Genomic DNA, 8,340 nt, shown 5'->3' with positions numbered 1-8,340 from the left:
TTTTTTCACCTTGTATTGTACTTTTCACCATTATTTATGAGATCACTATTTAATATAAAATGACAAATCCTTCCTCAACCCTAAGCATGAAACCAGACTCAAAACTAGTGAATTCTTGAGAAAGGTTACAGCACAGGTAACAGAGAAGTCTTTGTCAAGTGCAGTTGTATCCAATTTTTAAACACTAAGCGCTGGAAGGATGAGGATTAAGAACGATTTAGGAGAACGACAGTCCTACTAAAACAAAGCTTGTGAGTTCCTAATACACTCAATAGAAAAAACAATGTGCTTTGAAAAGACCTGCAGAGTAAGGCAGCCAAAATAGTTGCATTGGATCTGAGCCATAATTATTACCATTCTCTTCTTTTTCTTTTTTGCATTTACCTTAAGGTAGAGTCATTGCTACAGACCAAAAATTAGCAGTCTAGTATAAGCAGATTTTTAATGCTTAAAATAATGATTTTCATGTTTGTATGTAATTTCTTTGGGAATAATATGATACTTGTCCTGGTTTCAGCTAGGATAGAGTTAATTTTCTTCCTAGTAGCTGATATAGTGCAGTGTTTTGAATTTAGTAGGAAAATAATGTTGATAACACACTGATGTTTTTAGTTGTTGCTAGGTAGTGTTTATACTAAGTCAAGGATTTTTCAGCTTCTCGTGCCCAGCCAGCAAGAAGGCTGGAGGGGCACAAGAAGCTGGGAGGGGACACAGCCAGGACAGCTGACCCAAACTGGCCAAAGCGATATTCCATACCATATGATGTCATGGTCAGTATATAAACTGGGGGGAGCTGGCTGGGAGGGGCGGATCGCTGCTCGGGAACTAATTGGGCATCGGTCGGCGAGTGGTGAGCAATTGCATTGTGCATCACTTGTTTTGTATAGTCTAATTCTTTTAGTATTATTATTGTCATATTATTATTATCATTATCATTATCATTATCATTATTTTTCCTTCCTTTCTGTCTTATTAAACTGTCTTTATCTCAACCCACGAGGTTTTTTTTTTGATTCTCTCCCCCATGCCACTGGGTGGGGGGAGTGCGCGAGCAGCTGCATGGTGCTTAGTTGCCGGCTGGGGTTAAACCACGACATTCTATAAAAAATAAGTTAATTGCAAATCCGAGTCTCCCACACAGATTTATGTTGATTGTTCATTAAAAAAAAGAAAGTTACAAGGGTTAAAATTTCCTTCTGAATTGTTCCTTTAAGGAAAGAAAGCATTTATGAAAGAGTTTCAGTTGTTTTCCTGTTAAACATTTAATGGTGCTTTTTATCATACTGTTATTTCACAATTGTGTTTAACATATATTCCCTGCCATACTGAACTGAACTTCTTTTGTAGCTGATCTGTAGGGACGTTAATCTTGTTTTATACAATAATATCATAAAGGTTTAAAGTAATACGATGTTTGTGGCATGTCCCAGCACTCCATTCTGCAGTGCAAACAGTTGCTATTTTCTCAAGTGATATTCAGACAATGTAGCAGAAGTTGAGTTTTGTTGAATTTCCTAAGCTGAGTAGAAGAAAGTATTGTTTCCTCCTCTGCAATATTTTAGCAAAAGAAGTTTGAATAAATACTAGGAGAACTCACAGAGGTACAAGGAGTTGCCATGTTACCTATACAATGTTTTGTGCTAATTTTTCCCAAGTTGAGTTCTTTTACTTCTATAGACCTTTCAGTATAAGGCAAGTTTATTTCTTGACTATGGTTTCAAGTTGCACCCAAGAATTGATCCAGAGCAGAAGGCATCCTTTACAATATTTCCAGATTTGGTTATGAACCATTAACAATCTTCCCTCCATTTTCCTGCAACTTTTATTCTTTTCTTCATCCAGGCAAACTTCGGTTGGTATCTGTAGATGTTTATCATAAGTAAGGTCTGATGCAAGGCAGACATACTGTGGCCCTATAAATGCAGATTAGTTGGAGCAGAGCTGCTAGCAAGACTGTAGGAGTTACCCACTAGTCTGGCCAGATTTCAGGGTAGATCAATTCACAGTTTGTGCATGAACCCTTCCTGTAGTTTCAGTTGGGGAAGCTTTTCTCTTTGTTTTTAAAATTATGTAGTCTCTTTGGAAATGCTGCTGGGTCATCCCAGAAATGGATACATACTTGTGGTAGGGCTGAATTTTATATTCTTAAAGACTGTAGAATGTTTTTGGATTCCACTATAGGGAATGTACTAGATACATGTGCTATCTAAATAGTTCAGAGGTTTAGGAAACTCGAAATACGAACTTCTGGAATCATGATAGACATGTTTCATATGATTTATTTAAAGATATTTATTTTTTATTTAGTGCCATAATTATATTTGTTTGAAGACACAGTTTTACCACTGCTGAAGAATATCTGGCTCTGTAAGAAACACTAGGATTCCAATTTGAGCATGAGTTAGAGACAGGTTTATACTGAGCATGTGTTCAAGTGAAAGATGTTTTCCTGAATCAAGCGAGACATAAACGTTCAAGCATGCAGTACTGTAATTTAAATGCAGAATCTGAACCTAAAAGCTCATGGATCTCATTCGATTCAATGATAAAAGAGAACTGGAGCACATTCTTTGTCCACCTGTATAAAGCAGATCATACAATTAGTTCGTGCTCTGTTTGGGATCACAGTGGTAGAGGAATAAGGGGCCTTATTATAGATTCAAATTTTCAAGGTCAACTTTAATTTGAACTGAAGGCTGTAGCCTGATGGTTCAAAAGGTAATCATTTGCCATTGACGCTCAGGACAGTTTTGTCCTCTTCATGTGTTGAGGCTGATAATCGATGATTATATAAAACTGAGTCATGTAACCTTGGTCTGAGGTCATCAAAAGACAGTGAAACTCTCATTTTCTGTTGAAGAAGACTTCTAAATGTTTTGCAAGATTCAAATTTATGTTGTTTTGTGATCTGAGCTTAGTCAAAGCACAAACAAAGTAAAACTTACTCAGTGTGATGAATAAGGAATACGACTCTGAAGAAAGATTTCTTTATTGCATTTTCAATATTTCAGCCTTCTTGTTATATTAACAAAGTTCCTCGTTTTATGTATTAACATTAAACCAAATGTTTTTCAATGAAAATAGTGCCATCAAGAATAATAGCTATAAATGTGAATCTTTTTTTATGTATCCTATGTGCACATTCAGACTGAGCTGCCAAGAAGCAAAATACTATCTGAATTCACTCAGTGGCTTGAAGGAAATAATTGACACAGGTTAAGACTCCATTTAGATAATGAGCTGACCTGGACAGTAAGATTGTCCCGGTGAGAGTAAGCCACTACTCTGTATTTCAAGGTTATAGACAGTGAAATGATGTGAAGCATGTGGATATGGAGACTTTTAATTTGGTCATTTTCAGTCATAGATGAAGAATGCTTATAAACCTTCTTCTCCAGACTTGGAAATCTGTTGACAATGTAGAACTATCAAGATTTACAATGCTTGAAGAGACACTTGGAATAGAGGAATTAAGCAAACTTTTATAACAGAAAAAGTTGAAAAAAGTAAAGCACTAAAAATGAAAGTTATGGTTGTGAGCTTTTGGAAGAGTAGAGAGCATTTGTCCATGCAGCTGAATGCAGCTGTAGCAAAATTTATTTCTACACCTGTAACAATAATGAAAAAACACCAACCTAACAAGTGGTTTGTTAAAAATATTTATGGCCTACAGTACAAGACTGCAGCCAGCAGAAGATTTTTGGCTTCGTGACATCCAAAGGGAAAGAGAAAATTGGTGCATCTTCATATGAAGAGAGTATGATTAATGAATTGACAGGCACAATGCTAGTGAATTGGATTCTTTGGTGGAACTGTTCTCTTGGCTGACTGTGTATGGACTATGTCTTTTGGAGGATGTCCCACCTCCAGTATGCAGGGTGATCTTGGTCATGAGAATAAACCTGAATTGCTCTTAACTGACCAGGCACTTAGTTCTTCTGTAATTCTACATTATTCATTTTATGATTGTGTTTCTACCTCTTCTTTCCACCAGGGAACTTTCAGACACATCAGTCTGCATCCCTCAGGAAAGCCGCTTTGACATCTTTTTGGTTACATTTCCCAGCTTGGGATGTTCCCAGATGAGTCTTGCCCTGGGTAAGAAGCTCTTAACAAATAACTTTCACCGCAACACCCATTTGTCTCCCTCCCTTCTCCCAAGACAGATGGATGTTTGATTGGTTTCCTCCACATCTGCATCTTTCCAAGTTTCACAAGTCTTTGTAGTTCTCCAGCCCCAAGGAAGAACATTTAGCCACCTGAAACTAGAATTTCTGGAGAGCTGTTGCTGAGCAATGAAGGGAAGAGGTCTTTATTATCATCACCATGTTTACTTATGTTCTTGAGCCATTAACCATCCCATACTAACCTTTCTCTTCTTTGCATGCTTTGCTTTTCAGGATGACTTGTATTCCCCTTTACTTGGCACATGGTGCATACAGTGATAGGGCAATTTTTGTAATTGCCCAGCATGATCTTCACTTCCCCAGTTATGCCTCTGTTTCACTTTGTAGCTGGTGGAGCAGGTCTTGGACCTATAGGTCAGAACAAAATCTTTTGAAATACAAGGTTTAGTTACCAGTCTTCATGCTTTCATTACTTCTGAACTTAAAGGATTCTTCAGTAATTATGTATAATGAGCCTTTATCAGTCACTGACTGTAGTTTTGTGTCTCAAGTGGGTAGAGAAGAAAACCCTAGAAAATTGCCACCTAGTTTGTTAGAGATCTATTCTAAGAGAAACATTCAGTATCAAATCAGGTAACTGCAACATGTAGATGAAAGATACTAATAAATAGCAAAGGTTTAGTAAGTTACCTGAGTCAGTAAGATGATAGACTGTTGGTCTGTATTTTAGACCTAGCACCTAAAGGGAATTTTGAGAGTAGATCTCTTAATCTTTGTGTAAAATGACAAAGAAATTGTGAAATATCAAGTAAACATTGCATGGACCGAAACCTGACTTGCACAGAACATATTTCATTCATAGATGGTGGATACAGCATGTGGTGTAGTATACATTCTAAATGATGAATCAAGTTTACATTGTATCAAGCATAATCCTACATTAGTGAAAATATTAAACATTTAGAAAATAGATATGTGATACAAAACAGATGTGAAAACAGAGATGTGAAGGTCTTTTTGGTTTGTAAAAGGGGCTACACAGGCTTAGCATCCTGAAATCAGAGGCTGGTGTGAAAGTCTTGCTCTTTCTGCACCAATCTTGCAAAACATATCAAGAAAGAGATCTTACTTAGGGTTTTGCGTTCATGGAGGCAATTTGCAACACCTAAAAGTTTTCCTCTGAAGCATCTGAACAACCTTGATCCTGAATTACAAGCCATTATCTTAGATTAATCAATGTGTAGAGAACCTGCCTGTCTGCCTGCAGTTCTGATGATGAAAGCTAAGGAAAGCTTTAAAGAAAGTGTAACAGGGAAGAAAAAAAATGATCATGTGTAAGCAATGGAAGCTAAGAGGAGAAGGTGACAGGGTTAAGCTAAGTAGCCTAGAAGAGGAAAGGTCTGAGAGTAAATTATATCGTCTATAAATAGCTTTAAGGCAATAGTAATGTAAATGAAGGAAAGGAATTATTCACTGTCTCAGAAGGTGATAGAATGAGAAATCAAAGCTGGAAGCTAAGGCAGGAAAAGCTGAGATGGGACCTTCTGAACTAGAGGAACAACCAGGCTTTGGAAGAGATCTCAAGGGGAGAAATTAGGGCATGACTTAATAGATATTCAAGAACAGATTAGCTAATCCACCAGCAGAAATTATTAACAACTAGAAATACTTCTAAATTGCCATTTTTAGTCCTGATACCTGATTTGCTGAACAATTTCCTAATTTAAATGTTGGTAGTATCTCACCTTAGGACCTATCTGTATTGCTGGAGAAATGATTGCTGACCTCACTGTACTGACAGCTAGATTGTATACACTGAAACCAGCTTCAAAAGACCTGTCATACAGTGAAAATTCAATTCTAATGAAGTGATTTCAAAATCCAAAGTTGGTGCAATGCAGTGGCATGTATAGATGCCAAGTTAAACTTTGTTATGAAAGAAGTAGCTTTGCTTTCTCAGTTATTAGATGAGCTTTTCAGAGAGCTATCATTTTGCAACACTTGCAGTTCAAGCTGAAATAAAGTGCTGTAATTTCTGCCACAGACAATTCTTGGAATAAAATATTTTCAGTTATGCTATTGAGCTTTTGAGAATACGATAATATATCTGGAATCTCAAAGTGATTAAATTAAAATATACCAAATAACCACAGGGAAATTACATCAGAAAATTACCTTTAGGAAAACATTTATTAGTTGTTTTGTGATCTACATTTTCATTCTTAGGAATTATGTTTCTAATAGAGTTAAATTTACAAAGATATCAATAGACTTTTAGTGATACTGACCCAAAATAACTGAAATATGATTGTCATCTCAAAGCTTAGGTGTATTCATTGTATAGAAAGATATTCCTACTACCGAAGGCGTGTCCTATTAAGAGATTATTTCAAGTGTAATTTTTAGTGTATGTGCTATATTTATTGTTTCAGTTTGTTGGCAGTAGAATTGTATTCACATTTAATGTCCTGATACTGATCTATGCTAGTATTGTAGAGCAAGAAATCACAGGCACGTATTAGTTAGCTTTCTCCTTTGTTTAGGGGATCAGATTCTTTCCTGCTGAAAATAGGTACACACCTCCTTAGAAGTCCATGATCTACATCTATTTCCAGTTTCTAATGTAAAAAAAGGATCTTGCATTTCCTATTTGTCTTGCACGTTTTCCACCACAGCAGCCTTACCAGCCTCATTGGAGTTGCACCTGATTTACAACGCCTGCAATAGAGGGTCTGGGTCCATAGGGAAGAGGGAAAGTAGGCAGGGGCTGGGCATCTCTCTCAATTAGAGATGAGACAAACCAGGAGCAACCCCACTGAAATCAGGGGACTGGCCATGCTCTAAAACTGTGATAGAAATAAAAGAGAAAGTGTCTTTTCAGCTTTATGGGAGCATGCTGGACTCAAGAAATGCCAGATGTATTGACCACTTTCTAGGGGCTAGTTCTCCAGCTCTGACTTTTAGATAACTAGACCTTGAGCTAAGAGGGTCCCTGTTGCTGGGAGGAGGTACTGACTGCAGTAAGGATTTAACTTGGCCAGTAACATAAAGGCGAGGAAGGCTGAAGGCCACATTGTTCCTGTCGCTGAGTGATTTCATCTTCCCATGTTCTGCTTCATTATATTCTTTTTAAAATGCACTTAACCTTCCCAGTGGCCTATTGGACTACACAGCTGAAGTGTCAGTAATAGCATGTTGGTGTCGCAAGCAACATTCAAAGCTGTATACAGCTGTAAGAAATTAGCACAGAACTTTCTAGAATACTTATTACTGCATTTTTTCGCTATACTGGAGCTCAAAGTGTCATGGAAGATCTGAATATGGTTATTAATGAACCTCAGAAGTCAGAGCGGTGGGAAAGTTCATAAACTGCTCCAGTCTTGTAACTCACAGTACAAAATTCAATGGTTAGTGTCCATAAATGTTTCCAACGCGTTGTGTGTCAGTGCAACGTCCTGGAACTGCAATCAACAATATAAGAGAAAATTTTTGGAGTGAATCTGTAAATAACTGTGTAAGTTCTCAAGTGGTGTTGCTGAGTTAATATATTGTTAATATATAACACTGTATTATGAAGCAGTAAAGAACCTAACATACTGGCTGCACTTAACACCAGGGGACACTTTGCTGTCACTATATTGCAACAACAGATTGGTTATTTTCATTTTTTTCTGCCCTTTTTTATTCCTCTAAACACGCAACCAGACTGATGGCATCACAGGCAGACTTTGTTTTCCACACTATGTTATCTGAATGTGCTTTCAAATAAAGCAAGAGAATGGATCGATGTTGTTACCTGTTGTTTTGTCTCTGGGCTTTGATTACAAAGTTGTATGTTTTCACGTCAAGGCTGCTTTTGGTGCCACTCCAGTGCAAGCCATAACCTGCATGTGTCTGGTGTCAAATGCTTTGCCATGACTTGAGTGGCTGCAGAAAGAGGGTGAGGCCCATTTTGGTGTAATGAGAAGCACCCAAAACCTGAGGTTAAGAAATTATTTGTCTGCCACCCTGATTAACATGATTCTCTAAATAAAGAACAAAACATTTTCTCCACTTCTTCTCCCCTCTGTCCCCATGATCCCAAAAGACAGCTGGCAGCTCTGGCCAAGGGATCCTACAAATCAAGCTTCAGGAGGTACCACTGTTTGGGCATCTTGGCCCACTGGAGCGCTATCTGCTCAGGTTTTAATACGCTCTTCCCTGTGAGGGGACA

Source organism: Gymnogyps californianus, chromosome 3, assembly GCF_018139145.2.
Source record: "Gymnogyps californianus isolate 813 chromosome 3, ASM1813914v2, whole genome shotgun sequence".
Taxonomy (NCBI): domain Eukaryota; kingdom Metazoa; phylum Chordata; class Aves; order Accipitriformes; family Cathartidae; genus Gymnogyps; species Gymnogyps californianus.
The sequence above is the reverse complement of the archived record's forward strand: the minus strand, read 5'-3'. Positions refer to the sequence as shown.